This window comes from Pinus tabuliformis, chromosome 7, assembly GCF_031772625.1.
Source record: "Pinus tabuliformis cultivar Carrire ecotype Pingquan chromosome 7, CPIR1, whole genome shotgun sequence".
Lineage (NCBI taxonomy): Eukaryota > Viridiplantae > Streptophyta > Pinopsida > Pinales > Pinaceae > Pinus > Pinus tabuliformis.
Window position 1 is genome coordinate 308,247,797 of NC_142293.1, and position 17,095 is coordinate 308,264,891.

Sequence of the window (17,095 nt, forward strand, 5' to 3'; positions counted from 1 at the left end):
TGTTGGATTTAACCCAGATCTGTGTCAAAGACAGAGATTGCTGATCTCCAATGTTGTTTTCAATGACCTCCTTCTGGTCTTCTTCTCGGCAAACCTCGGTCTTCACGCAGCCTTCTCTTTGGCAGCCACTGCCAAAACGCAACCCCTCTTCTTGTTGTGATGGTGTTTGTTGTTTCCTGACCTCGCAGCCTTCTCTCGGCTTCTCACCACGGTCGTCGCACTTATCCACCACGTAGTTGCGATGATCTTCACAGATGTACACGTTATCACTGCGATGATCTCATCACAGATGTACACTTGATAACTACAATGATCTAGAAAATGAAAACGAGCAAGTGTTACAATGTGATCATCGTTGTTGTACCTCAAAGACTTGCAACGATTTCACAATAGGCGAGACTAGAAAGTTCCTCACTCAGTGAACAAGTTTTCTCAGCCCTATCGCTTTGATACCATGATAAAATATGCAATGTTTTATATTAAATGAAATGAAACCCACTGATCAGCTCTACGAAAGAGAGTCTGAAATGGGAGAGTCTCACTCTGCAGAATGCTCTACATTATTCATGTACATTACACAATATATAATAATCACAGATTTATGGAAGTTAGAACAATAACCTAAACAATAGAAACTAATTCCTATCGTGAGGTCACGTGAACAACCTTACGATTCTAAGATATTCTCCATTATCTCTAACAGACAGATATGAACGAAGACTTTACAAAGAATTCTTGGCACGTGATCCAAACCTTAAGGTGGAAAAAACATTCTTGTTGTTCTCTGTCATCCTAAACAGAACAAAAAAATCCACTGATGAATTTCCAGGAGAAATTTTCATCTGCATAGACTACTATGAAGTTAACAATGTACGAGGAAAAGAAAAAGAGGATGGGTAAAAAGTTCTCATACAATGAATATAACATGTATATGTAGTAGTTTCAATTGAATGTATATTTGTGTCTTAACCATTGTTTTTAACTCCAATAATTCAATTCTCTACTAATAAAAAAATAAGTAATCAATGGATTTTATCGAATTGTTTCAACATATATTTTTTTAATACTTTGTGTGATGATTACAAAAGTGCAATCATAATTTTACTATATATAAGTAGACACATCGATTATATGCATTGAACTGCATTGGCATAAGTGGAAAGTACAAACCAAATTGGAATTTGTACCATCCCATGTTTACTCATGTTATTTTAAATATAGTAGTTGTTAGCATTCTATAAATTCCCTAGGCTGAAGAGAGAAATTGTAGAGGTAACCGCAAACCAATTTTCGGTGAGAATCTAGCCCTTCTAGCTTTGGAGAGGGTACTCTCACCTGGGTTCCTCAACAAATATGTTATTAGGCTATGTATGATGCTAATAATGTTTGATTTTTAAATTTATGTTGATCAGAAAAGGGACAGATCCATTGGGCATGGAGTCATGTCAAATTAGTTTTTGTCGAGTGATATGATGAAGAAAGAAAGGGTTTCTTCACAAGGGCAAGGCAAGAAACTTGGGTGGTGGAATTTAGGCTAAAATGCTATAGAGAATTAAAGTAGAATGGTTAAAGGCAATACATAGAACACCAATACCATAGGTGAATTCCAAACTATTGCCTTAGGATGAAAACATTGATAACTTGAAAAACTAAATTAGGGCACCATAAAAGATGAATTTTGAATTAAACTGTTTTTTCAAGCGATATGATATAAATTTAAGAAATCTAAAGACATGAGACAACTTACAATATCAAAGGAGCACAAACCACCAAAATTCTGACACAGGAATCCCTGCAAATCACCTTCTAACTTTCATTCATTCCCTGGAAAAGTTTTCAGGAAATGAAGTGCACAAAAAGTCTATTCTTCTCTAATCCAACCAACATAACCCATTACCATGTTGTTCTATATTTATATACATCATGAGGTTTGATATCCCACTTTATATGGTTGAAATCATTGACCAAAACAAACTTTTAACTAAATACATCAAAGTTTTAGTCCATATACTGAAAAATAGGAGTGGTTTTCCTATCAACAAATACATCTTCAAAACAATATTAAGTAAATGGAATATTTGGTTAACAACTTTAATTACATGAATTAGTTCTACTAGACACCTATTCAACTACTCAAAACTTCTTCTAGAAGTTAAGAATCTAAATTTTGAAATGAAATGGTGCTAACTATCCAGATTTACATTGCATTAGCAGTTTTGCAGCAAAATGAAGTAGCCTGCATGTGTATGTATGGTTGAAGCCTTCCTCTCTCAAAAATAAGAAAATGGGTATGATTCAAATATCCTTGTGATGGTAGTGAACCTCTTAGATAAGATTCAACGTGCTTGCAGACCAGCCTTTTTATTATCCCCCACTTTCGCAACAACACTGTCTCCTTTCACGGTGCCTTCAAAAATCTTAACATAAGGTGAATTTTATATGATACAAAATATTGGAAGTATAAATTTGAATGTTGTAACCTTAATATAACTCCCCTTCTGACAATCAACATTAAAAACTTCACTATCCCACCAGTACCTAAGATTATACAAAATTTTAGTAAGCTCTTGCTGCATTTTACAAACCTCACAAAAACGAACTTATTTATAAGCAAAAGACAAAACTTTAGAGTTGATTAGTACCCTCCTATTGAAGATTCACCTTTGTACTAACCTCTTCAAGTATTTCCAACTTACCTATCTTTCTATTTATTCCATATTTCTTGGCCTCAACGAGCTTCTGCTTTACCAAATTTTGTACATACAATTTTTTCAATTGCCTATGTAGAGGCAAGGTCCACATCATTTTCTATTTAGCCTTCTCAACGATAGGATCAATAGTTTCTAACTACCTAAATAAATACAACTTATCCTTGTGATCATTTTCTGCAAGCTTGTCCACGTGTTATTGAACTCCTTCAAGTTGTTCCAATACTTCTCAAATTATTTTTGCTTATCAAAAACCATCTTCTGTTCAAGCTTAACAAACTCCTTTACATTGATTTGCGCCTTGGAAGCAAACCTAGTTGTAGGTCTCCTTGACTGCTCAACTTTCTCCTTTAACTCTTCAACATCAATGACCATTTTTCTTTTTCCTTTGTCAGCATGTGATAATATTTCTTTGATGGCTCTCCTTCACTAGGTTGAATAGTTTCTTATGACACTTTATGCCTAAGTTCCATATTCTCTTGCGGCAAATATGTTATTTTCAAATGGGCCTTGTCCAACTGATCTTGTAATTCTCCAATTTTCTGGTATTTTTCATCAATTTCCACTTCCTTATGTGTACTTTATGATTCCACAACTTGAATAGGTGTAGATGGATGACCTACAAGAAACATTTTTTCTGCAACTCTTGTTCTTGGTATTCTTTCCACTTTTCTACTTCATGTGAGAAATGAAGCTACTTGGCATTTTTCTTATCAATTGGTTTGATTTTAGTCAAAGGATTTTTGACTGAGCTTGTTGTTGTATGTGAAGCTTCTTTAATCACAACTCATGGGGTGTAGTTCTTAGTTTTCTGGTTGTTTTAATATTGTTCCACCCATCCTAAAGAAACTGAAAACTCCTACCATGACTGCTCCTTTTTCTCAATATCGTTTATCACCATCAATTCGGTTAATGAAAAATGAAACAAATTAGCTTCAATGTGATTCCCTTTTTATGGAACTCTGTGAGCCATCTTACATAGACTCCTAAACAAATAATAATGAAGATTCAAAGGTTCTTGCTAGTAAAATGCATTAAGATCCTGATGTGATAGTGATACACTTTACTGAACCTCCCTTCACATGTGAAGTACCTTTGAATTACTTCTAATAGTTTACTATGATGGTCTTGTAGATGGCTTCTTAGAACAACAGAACCATATGCTTCCTGGTGTTTGGGTTTCAGAAAGTCTTTGAAATCAACCAAATTAAAGTCCATACCTTTGAACCACTCCTCTCCATTCAAATGGATCTTAGTAGCCTCAAGTAGTGATTGAGAAAAGACTAGAAACGTTAATGTTACCACCTTTGCTTGCAAACCATCAAAACTCCTAGCAAACTTCTTTGTCAAGTGTAGATGATAGCCCTAAATCCTTTCATGAAACCTCATACACCCTACTTGTTCAAAATCAATTATGATGGTTGGATCTACCTTGATCATTATAATACCTACTGCAAATAATGTATAACACATTCAGTTTTACATTTACTAGCTACAAATTATGTTTGAAAAAAAAACTTACAAAACTTTCATACTTTAGCAATGAAAGTTGAATTTTATTATTTTTTCATAATATTTAAATTTATTTATTTAAAATATGATTACCTCAATTGTCATCTCTCATTTTGTCATTGTTACTTGTAATTAATAAAAAGAACAATGACTAGTGTACATCTCACCCTCCACTCTCTAATGAAAACTATTGGATGAAAAATACCAATGTCACATCATTCTACATCTATCAAGAATATCATCGAATTCATTTAAATTCTAAGAAGACATGCATTTTGATTAATTTAATAGCAGTTTTATTAGGCATCTTTAATCTTCTGGCGCACGCTCATGCGATCCAACTCGCACCAAACCCTAATAAGCCAATGGTTAATTTTTTGGAAAGATAAATCAATAAGATTAAATGAATTGCTATATACACTATTTCATAAATATAACAAGATCTACGCAGTTAAACGAAATTTTAAATCTTATTATTATACAAAAATATTTTGAATTTAAATGATAGAGGCGTATCATCACCAATATAATAATATGTAAACAACATAACCATAATTTTGAATTTTATTGAAAATATTAAAATGAAATGTAAATCTAAATAATATAAAAATATATTTATTATAGTAAATTAATAATTATTTTAGCTATTTCTAGGAATATTAATAAACTAATTTAGTGATTTGACCAAGATTATTTGGTCAAAATTAGCCGTTGGAATCTCTACACACTCTATTTAATCAAGCTAAGCCGGATTGGTCTTCAACTTGTCGTGACGATGAACCACACTGCTTGGTTCGAAACGCGTCGACACAAGATTGGTTATGTGATTTTGCCGAAGATTATCTAAATAATAATTATTTTATTTATTTATTTTTAATATATTATTAATTTTTGTTAAGATAAGATTTTAGTCATTTATTTGTTACTAAATTATTATTAGTTTATATTTTACCAATGCAAGTTATAATATTTAATATTGGCAATCAATATTTATTTTTCAACATTATTGAAAAAATTATTTTTCAAACATTTAATTGGACTATAACTTGAAGGCTTTATCATAGCCTTTCCACAATACAATGCCATGGAGATAATTGTTAAATTTTTCTAATTTCTTAATGCAATGCTTTTTAGATATTTGGGCAATGAAATTATAAAACAAAATAACATATTTACAACTAGTTATAGGGACAATATATAAATAAAAATATACTTACCAAGAGTTATTGTAGTAAAAATGTAAATGTGAGTTCATAATGGTTTGGAATTAATTTTTCCATTTCATATTCAATTTGCAATTTTTTTGAAAACATAATTTCCACCTGAATGACACAAAGTTTAAAGAGTTGATGGGAATAGTTCAATTGAAAATCATAGCATTATGAAGTATTGTGTAAACTATAAAATTCAAAGTTCAAATCTCCGAAAATCAAACCTACTAATAATAATAATAATTTATATGTTTTAATATTTACACTCATGGTAAATGGTATGAGATTTACTAAACTTTGTGTTACCATGACTGCATAGCAACTACTAGTACAATTAAATTGGTGAAGATTTGAATAAACACAAACCAAAATTAAATGAATGTTGCAAATATAAACCAAAATTAGAGTTTACAACATTCAAGAGATTAAACACTTAATCTTGGCTAGCGAGCAAATAAAATTTTAATAATTAAAAATCATAATTATAATTTAATTTTTACATAGAATAATGTGTCTCATAGGTTGTTTTTAGCCTCTTGAACGTTAAAATAATTTCTTTTTTCTTTCTTAATAGAAATAAGTTTAAATTTTTATTTTTATTTTTCATTTTATACTATAAAAAGTAAAAGAAATGTAAAATTATGAAATTCAAGATTACATTAATTAGATTAATGTGTTCATTTAAATCGATGCATATAATATATTATAGAAAAAACATTGTGTTTAGTATAAAAACATTAATATTTTTAATGTGATTGTTAATAATAATTATTATTTGTTTTGTATTAATAAGAAGAATCAAGAATCAAGATTTTGATATATGGTTTATTATTAGTTTACAGTTTTAGTAAATTAACTATTCTTAGTAACAAAGCTTAGCACATTTAACTCTTGTTCTTAATTATGCGTTAAGTAAATCCATATAGTCTTTCTAGAAGCATAATGAAAAAATTGTGTTATTAAAGCATTATGTTATCAACCATTTTGAAGGTAATTATTAAATTTACAATAATTATTTAGTATAAGATATATTTTAACTTAGCTTAATTGAAAAACAACTAATCGAATTTTGGGCAAAATTAATTAGAAAACAACTAACTAATTTCTGAAAACTAATTCGAAAATAAAATAATAAAAAATTCAAAAAATCAAATATTCAAACTACTCATATAATTTACACATTATATTCCAAGAGATAAATATTAAAGAGTTTTCTACTTTCTAAATATAATTTAATTTCCATAAACAGTTAAAAAATCAAATGTTTAAATTACTCATAAATTTGCACATATATTCTCCTATTCTTTTATTTTTGAACTTTTACATAATTTACTAAAAATTGCAGTGAGCATGTATTATATATATAATGATTAAATACTTTATATCTTAATTTTTAATATTTTTAAATTAAATCATTTTAATTATTTAAAAATAAATTTAAATATGAAATAATTATAGTTTAAATATATATTAACCATATAACATATTTTATAAGGTTAGAAAAAAGAGAAAGAGAAAGAATATATATATTAATATTAGAAAAAGAAAAAGAATATATATATATATATATATATATATATATATATATATATATATATATATATTAAAAAATCCATCATCCACCTATTAAATTGCAACATTACTATATTTAAATCAAATGGTATATACTAGCTACTATATAGCACTTATTTTCATTGTGATGTATATGGAAGTAAGAAAGTTAGGCTTTTTCCATTATTTGAAATATATATTGATAAATCTAAAGAGTAAATCAATGAATGAATATGAGTGAGTTAAATATGAAGATCTAATTGAGAGGTAAATAACAAGATTATTAATATTGTAAAAGTTGTATTTTTCCTTTTAGTGTTTCTTTGGGAAAAATTAAAAAAAAAAATTATATTTTTCCCTTAACTGTTTTTTTTTTTGGAAAAATAAATAAAAAAATTATAATAATGTAATATAAACATCTAATAATTATGTAAATGTGTATCATAAATATATTTTAAATTTAATATATTCTTTACAATGAATTTATTTAAATTATGCCAATTTAAAAAAATTCTATATATAGAATTACTACTAAGCTTTCATGAAAAGAATAATAATATGAGCTTAGTATGAGCAATAATTAATACTAAGCTTTCACATAAAGAATAATAATAATAATGAAAAAAAAATTGGACAAGAGAAGCTGACTAGTTTGAGGGAATGAAATTGGTTAAGTACACTTTGCTAGGGATGAATGAGCACAATCTACTAGAGGAGATGGCATGCCTGATAGTATTGTGGTGAAACTTTATGTAGTCTATATATACATAGTTTCTTGAGGGTGAATTTGTGGATTTTCAAAAAAGAGGTAATACCAAAGTAAAACCATTTCTAGTGAGTGAATATAAAAATGATAAACATAATATTGAATAATATATTAATTGGTCAACCTTGTTCCGATGATCTCATCTCTTAAGCCGGGAAGAATGGTAATATATATACAACCAATTGATCATTTTGAAACAAATAGTGCCACCAATTAGTGTTCATTTGTAACCTCTAAGGAGAAAAAGTTTCTAGGTTTTATAAGGTTATTGGTATATGGCTAAAAAAATTACCTTATAAAAGGAAGGGAGAATGATGAACTTGCATTTTTTTTTATTGATGATAGCCATAAACAACTTGGAAGGTTGAGATGGATAGAGAAGAGTAATAAAATAATACTTAAGGTTGATAAGGGCATGTTCTATAAATAAATGTATCTTATTTTTGAATTATTTTAAATTATTTACGAAGAGTTTGAAGGAGGAGGATGAGTGATATTGAAATAGAATTCATTACATTAAGGAGGATGGGTTTAGTACTACCTATCCAAGTTAGATGAGTAATACATATAAGTAAGCATCACGAGCTTATGTTAGATACAGGAACGTGTCCTTTTATTAGTGTTAAGTTATACATAGAAGCTTACAAGCAAGCGTGTTTATGAAGATTTTTTTCCCTTTTAATATAAAAGTAAATCATATAATTATTAATAATATAGGAAATAAATTTATAATATATATATATATCTATATATATATATAATTATATATATTCATAATATATATAATTATTTTTGAAATTTAGTTATAAGTATAAAAGTAATAATTTATAGGATTTTATATACTTAAGATATTTAATATTTCTACTTAATGTATACATGGATAGGAATTGTTACAATTATTTTTATGATAAAATTTGATATTGAAAGGAATGAAAGTCATAAACTAAATGTCTATGATATGAGATGAGTTAGATTGGAATTTTGAAATAACGTTTTAAATGGAGTGTTTGAAATATTGGATTCATGGTGACATTATACTAAAGAAGTGAATGCATAAAAGAAATTATTGACCAATTTGAAGAAGATGTGTTTTTTTGCATCTATAATATATTTTCTTATAATAAGAGAGCCACATTGTAATTTTTTACACATGTGACTAACTATATATGTGAATTATGGACATCCATATGTATTCTTAGACCATTTTGTTTGTTTGATTCCCTGAAATAAGAATGCTATACTATATTATTATCCTATATTTGATATCCATTATGATGATTCTCATATTTATGATGTTATGATATAAGGTTATATTGACATGTAGTTCCATTTATCACGTGATGGCATGATATAGTTTTGATACAGATAAGTTGATGTTATACATTATGATGGTATTTTAGGATGTGAAGCAATAGTTACTGCAAGCAAGTTTTATAACATGCATGGACATGCAATTTTTATTAATTAGAATGTTGTCATAACAATGATTTTATGTTCTCACGATGAAATTTGAGAGTTAGCATGTGGATTACTTTCTATGATGCTATTATGTTATGATTATAACACATCCATGAAAAATAATATGTTCTCTACAATACATGGAATATGATACCACATGGTTATTCTCCATTAAAAAAAGAGTCTTATCAACAATATATGTGGATTTCTCATCAACATATAAGTGTAGTCTCAAAGAAGACCTTTAGCATCAGAAGACATTACGTATAGTAGAGGAAAAGCACTGATCAAATGCATATCAAATACCAACCAATCAATGAAATCTTTGTAAGAAACAAATCAAGGAAGAAATGTAAGAAAACAAATCAATAGAAGCAAAAATATAGGATTTTGTTATTAGTCATGATCAAAAACTTATGAACTCATCATAGATAAGCATATATGTAACTGCTACAGATTGATAATTCTTGCAATAAACCAATGTCAGATATAACAAATTTCTCCAAGTAGTGCCTTTTCCTTTTTTTTGCTAGTAGGGAACCATAGTTCCACTGATGAACTATCAAAAGCATATGATATGCTACCCTTGAACCTGTGCCAATCCATCATCACCACTCCTGATCATAATACTACATCAAAAGAATAATCTAGCAACACATAGAGTCATCATTAAAGTTGAACCAACAAACCTGTAAGCCTTATTTTCATACATTTCTCCCCCTGAACTCATGCACCAATCATCCATTTATATAATCCTTTTAGAAATATGCATTGGGTACAATGGTCTATAGTGGGGACAATCTTCCCCTAATCTGAAATTGAAGAGGAGGATATTGTCCTCTTATGTCTGCCCAAATTTTCCTTTAGTACATATATTTTGTCTACTTTTATTATTCCTTTTTATATTACCATTCGAATGCATTCTTCTATAATTTTGCATCCTATTGAGGTAAATATGACTACATGCCATTAACTAGTAATTTTTCCTACACCTAGAATGTTTTTCTTTAGTCCTTCAACCAACAATACATTAGCTTATTTTGTATTTTTAACATCAAGATAAACTCTACCTTTTCCTAGAACCTTTGTTGGTGCATTATTTCCAAGAACTACTTCACCACCATTTGATTTCATGAGAGAGGTATATATTCTCTTATTTACAAACAAGTGATGAGAGAATCTATTTTCTATGTACCACTTATCTTCTTCTTCTAATGTTCACAAAGCAAGACCACAGTTCACTTGCTACTCTTCCTTTTCCTTGATATGATGAATGATGATGTATGCATATTCTTCAGGTCTTTCTATAACTAGATTCTTGTATAATTGCTTGTCTTCGATAGGTTTAGCACCTTATGTGACCAGATAAGGGTGTAAGAGAATAATAGTAAATCTATTTTTCTATTTCTTTCATTTATATATGATATACGATCAATAGCTTTATGAACAAATAATTTTCATGTAAACGAACCAATGATCTTCCTATGGAGAGACTATTTTCTTGAGATCTGAATAATTTTCTTCTATAGTCGATTGCAATGTGTCCAAAGTTGTGACAGATAAAACATTTGATATCATTGATCAAGGGAGATAATGGAATTTTATTTATATTTTTGTCATATTCATTGGGAACAAATTATTTCCTTTGGAAATTCACTTTACTTGGTTGTTGGTTTAGCTCCCTTCTTAATTCTTTACTAGGATTTTCAGAATTTGCTTTGTTATCCTCAAAATATCTTGCAAAATCTTGTGAGTTATATTTTCCCTTCACAATTTCATGAAAACCAAATCCTGATTTGATAGAGGGAGTCCTTTCACTGTTAATAAGGTTGTCCAATATCTTTATGCTATCTTGAAATCTCATTTTTTTTTCCTTTTCTACTAGTGAGCTTACCTCATCCTCCTTTTCTCTTCTTGTCTCTTACAATTATGTTCTTAACTCGATAATTTCTTCTTTAAGCTTGTTTTCTTGTTCTCCAAATACTTGAAGTAGCTCCTCATTTCGTGTATTTGACTTTTCCAAATCAATTTTCAGAGAGATAATATCAACTTCAAAGTCCTTCAGAATATTATTTCTTTTTGTTAGGTTGTTAATTTATTGTTGTAGTGTTAGTTAATTCTTCATGATACTTACTTTCATAAACATGCAACTTAACCTTGAGACTATTAATCCTTTTCAAATAATAAGTAAGTTTTCTTCAAGTTTAAATACTTCCTCTAATCTCTATTCTTTTGAATCAATAACTCCATCTAATATGAGCAAGGTTGTTTCATGGCCATACTAATCTTCTAACAGGCTACAAGTTTATTTTATAGATTCATTGAATGTTTCCAAAGTAAGATTACTTATTGGTCTCCCTAATGAAAAACCATATTCCTTTACTATATTGCCTTCTCCTTCATGGATAGCCTATAGATTATCCCATACCTATTTTGCAGTTTTAGAGTGCATAATTTTATCTAATTATGAATCAGTGAAGATACAAAATATTTTGTTTAATGCTTGACCATTCTTCTGCAATTCTTGACTTGATGGTAGAGTTTTAGTATAACCATTACAAAATCAATTCTAAAGATCAAATCCAAGGGATATTATCCTAGACTTCAAATTTTCTTTCCAATCCCAATAATTTGCATTATTGAGTACAAGATTACCTTTATTATTTATAGTTCTTATCTTGACTTGTTCCGCAATGATTTTCCTTCATCGATGATTGCATACACTACTACTACATGTGATACATCACTATCACTGTCACAATTTTCTTAAGTTGACTTCTTCCTTTGTGTTATGTTCTTCTTGTGTTTCTTTCCCATGTTCCATGATCTGCTCTCAAGTGGTTAAGTTTTAATGGAGAGAACTTATTTTGATACTAATTGTTAAATATACTTGGGGGTAGGGGTGGAATCAATATTTCTTGTCAGATCAAATTTTACTTAATTTATGCTGTCATTTTCAAAGTTATTTGAACCATCATTTCATTAGTAGCACACTATTTAGCAGATCTAATCGTATTTAGTAAACCATGAGTATCATTAAACATAAAATCATGTAAACCACAAGAATGCAACACATCATCAACACATCGATACATCGGATTTTTAGGTGGAAAACCTAACGAGGAAAATCCATAGTTGTTGTTATTTGTAACTCCTTCGTATTATAAAGAAAAAAAAATTTCATCTTGCACTAGTGCAAACTCTTACCAGTGCACAAGCTCCTATATGTTGGAGGCTACAACCTCCTCTTATTTCTCCAGCTACCACTAGAAAGAAGTTACTACTTTTTCATCAAATTTATCAGCCACCACCAGATGGAAGCTACCTCTCCCTCACTAAAGGATCCAACCCTCATTCCCTTTGTGGACGGTGTTTCAAAATATTTCATTCTAGATCCAGCTGACTCAACTATGACTCAAAACCTGCAGGCCACAATTCATCTAAATTTCAAATTGGACCCACATGCAACAATATGCTCATTTAAATAACAAGATACAAATAACCTCTCTGTAACAAATATGCTCAATGGACTATCAAACCCAAACTCTCTCCAATAAATCTTTGATCAACAAAATATATCATCAATATCTAGCTCATCAAATATCAAATTGATCGAGACATCCTTGACAATTAGAAACAAAACAATTCTTAACAATGCTAAGCCCTCTTCTCAATGTCAAACCCTAATGTTTATACATGACTCAGTTTATAAATTATTTCTTTAATAACCAAACAACTTATTTAAGCATAACTTGATCATATATTTATTTCTCTGATAGAAGCATGTGAAACATCTCTTTGTTCATCAACAATAGAAACCTCATTGTAGCATGAAAATACAAAGTATTATGTCTATTATTAATGACACATGCTAGCTCATTAATACAACACAATGAAAAGTCAAATCTAGTAGCAACCTCATCAAACCCTTAAACAAAAAAAGTGCAATCATTATCTGCATAATATGAGCTAGCAAGCAAGGGGTAATCATAGGCATCCAACTAGACAAACACCATCAACATGTGAATAATATAAGGTAGCCATTTTGTCCCTACAACCACCACTATTAGTTACCTCAATTTTTGCACTATTGTATTCATTATTTATCACTCTAATGCATTGAAAAAGAGAAGACTTTGTTCTGTGTACTAATTTAACTCTGGCATTAGCATTGATTTCAACAAATAACTTATTTTTTGCATATTGTATTAGATATATATTCCTCCAATAAACCAACAAGATTTGACATAGTCTTAGATCTCTACATACTACAAGCATGCAAAGTTAATAGTATATGAAGATCTCTACAAAATCCTAGTCACAATACAAGTAACAACCTTCTTCCACATACACCAAAGACTAATTGCTACAATTAATTCTTAGTGTGTCCAATAATAAATAGTGTGCTCATCACAATGCTCTTTTCTAAAATCAATAAAGTGACCTCATATACATTAACACTAAACCATACTCTTCAAAAAAACATACATATAACAAAAACCTTCATAACTGGTAGCACACATAACCATCTCATCAATCCATCTCATCCAATTAGACTCAGGAATATAAGGAAAACAATATTATTTAAAGACCACTTTGTTAAGCATGAACTTGATATTGTAACCCAATAGACTTGTCTTTGAACTATAGCTCTGTAGTCATCAATGATCATTAGTCTTTGCAAGATAAATTATTTGATTTGTGCACTTTATACCATAGAACTTTTGTCAACCCAAAGTAGATATGCACACTGATAACTATTACATAGACAAAACAAATTTGAAGCAATATCACATATTGGTGAGAAAATTTTCATTGACTTTAGGCTTCACTGCAGAGAACAAAAAAATTATAAACCATGCAACAGATAAACATGGATTAGAACATTCAGATATACAGATTACTCAATATGTTACTGTATTTGACGCTTGCAAACAAGTGACCTCACATATTAAGGGACAAAACAAACAATAAATAACTATAATCAAGTCTCCTTAAAGTCTCTCATTATGTAGTCAGATCTGAGACTCATCCTTATGCCATGGTGCACACTTATTCTAGAACAAATAAAAAATAATTCACAAAAATGCATACACAACTGATCCAATTTTCTTCCTTTTAATAGCCACTTTGTCTTGCCAATACCACAACCAAATCTAATGGATTCGTTGATGGTGATCTTCGACAGGATCAAATAGACATTACTCAGCCTCTTGTACAAGAATACCTTGGGAAATTTCATGGTTTTTCCTTGATATTTTTATTTTTCTATGCTTATAAGAAATAACACATGCTATATATCCAGAAAGGGCATTATAATGCACCTGTTGCACTAGAGACTTTCTTTATAACATTCCTATTACTCAATAGACCTGTGCTACTCTGTTTTCTAGCTCAAAACCCAGTCAAACCTCAATCAAACTGCTTCCATATTTTGTCATGTCTTATTCAACACCTATAGGACTTGCTCAAGCCTTGATAATTCTTTATGACACCTAAAAAATCTTTGTAATCATTAGTAAACCTTCCTCAACCAATTGCCAATGTTACCTCAATTTTCTTTACTTTCAAGCATCTGCAAACCTTGTCTATCCTCCTCTAATTGTTCCAGGCCTTACGTAACCTTTTGCAACCCTTATTGAATCATCAATACTCCTTTGTAATGGTTAACCATCATAATCAATCCATGTCATAGATAGGCACATCAATTTTTCACATTTACCAATAGTGTCATAGTGTGACAAGATCATGAAGGCATAATGTGACAAGATTTTTATGATGTGACAATATCATGATGACAAAATGTGACAAGATCATGATCCAAGTTGACATCTAGATTGACATCAAGACAAACACACTACCCATAATTCCAGCACATATCACCTCCAACTAATAAAGGGTTCCCTTCCCCCACTGTAGTTAACCATCTAATGCTTGAGCTGGGATAGTATTCACACCACTTCTTCACTAAATACTTGCTTCAATATTTCTTGTTCTAGCACTAGTTGTCCCATGTGTACATTGATACCATTAGCCTAGAAGAAAAAGATTAAAATATATCTTCCTAAGCATGATAATATGATTATGCTGATAAATTACTTTCAACTTCCTCAAACCTGACTAATGTACTACAAGAGAGTTCACAATTCAAATAGTTTATGATTGGGAGTAAAGTGGAAGTCCCTTCCTCAGTTGCTCAATAAATCCATCCATATAAGCAATGTGGTCTATGTTTATTAATTACTATTTTTAATTTATAGCTCTTATGTATATGATTCTATGTAATCATGCACAAATGTTCAAATTTTTAAGCTCTATGGGTAGTGAATAACTAGTTGTGGTGTTTGTATATGTTTATTTGTGTTTTTTGTCTTCACATTTGTATTTCTATGGGAATTTAAAGTTTTCATAATTGTAAGAACACTAACAAATAATTTCTATTTTAGGAACTGGATAAAAATAAGTACATTTGGTCATAATTTAGGATTAAATTTCTAAAATATTTGGTAAAACTAAGATTATCTGTTGATTAAAATCTTTGAAGTGAAAATGAATAAATTATTTTACAGTAATGCTTCCATAACTTCCTGAACCTATTTGTATTTCAAAATTTTGGAGTGTTTGATTAGGCTTGGTTTTTCCATTCATGCGTTGAACAAACAATGTTGTTTGTGCATTGTTTTAAATAGGAGAAATTAGTATTTGGTTGTTTACAATGCTCAATAATGCACTCAGTGAGTTTTATTTATTGGATTGTGTGATATAAATATCAAACACGTTTGGGAAGTATGCACACTATTAGAATTTTTTTATGCCTTATGTCAATTTCGGAGAGTTTTTACATGTTGAAACCTTGGTTGTTAGCTTGTTTTCCTCGAAATGTCTGAATTGCATCATCATATTTTGGTTTTGGCGAAAGATTACAACAGAGAAATCTCTATTTGTTATGTCAAACGTCAAATCATTCTTCACTTCACATTCCATGGTTCACAAATTATGAATGTCACTTGTTAAAGCAATCCCCTAAAATGGTTCTTGGTCACTTTATCGTCCTCTTGATGATCTAATGACCATAGTTTTATATTTTAACGGATGCATTGGGCACACGTGAAGCTTGAAACTACTTCATGATGTCAATGATCAAATTATTGCTTTATTGTTTGTCATTTAATAATTGAATAAAATTGTCCAACTGGGGATGCTCAAGTGGTGATGGTTAGGGAATGAAGTCTCACCGAACCAGAGATATTGGGTTTGTAACTTGTGCTACCCCAACCCCCATAGCGGGGTGAATAATGGATATGTAAAAACTCGAAAATCGGAGAGTCCTACTAAGCTTACAAAAAAAAATGGAATAAAATTAATATAATGGTTAGTTAGTAGATAAAATTAAACAAGAGCCACTTTGTGGCAATGTCATTGCTTTTTCTTTTTTGCACATCCTCATCATGTGGCTCTTAAAAAGATAAAAACAATTAATATAATATGTTAGAAAAAAATACAAAATAAGAAAATTTATTAATTAAATAAAAAGATAAGCAAAGTTGTGATATATGAGTGACTAGGTTGAAAATAGAAAAGTAATTATTATAACGAATTTGTAGTAACTTGAAGAAAACTATTAAAAATATTGTTTTAAAAATATATAGCAATTTGTTATTATCAAAATAGTAAAATTACATATAAATACAAATTGAGCTTAAATTCATTTTAATTCAAATGTCAAAATAATGATATTTTAATTTAAAAATAAAATAAAAATCAACGTTTTGAAAACATAGATGAAAATAAAATTACTTTGAAATTTAGATATATTTATGTTAATTTAAAATGTATTTTTTTTTTTAAATCCACTTTAATTCTTTTTAATTTAAATTTAAATTTAAAGA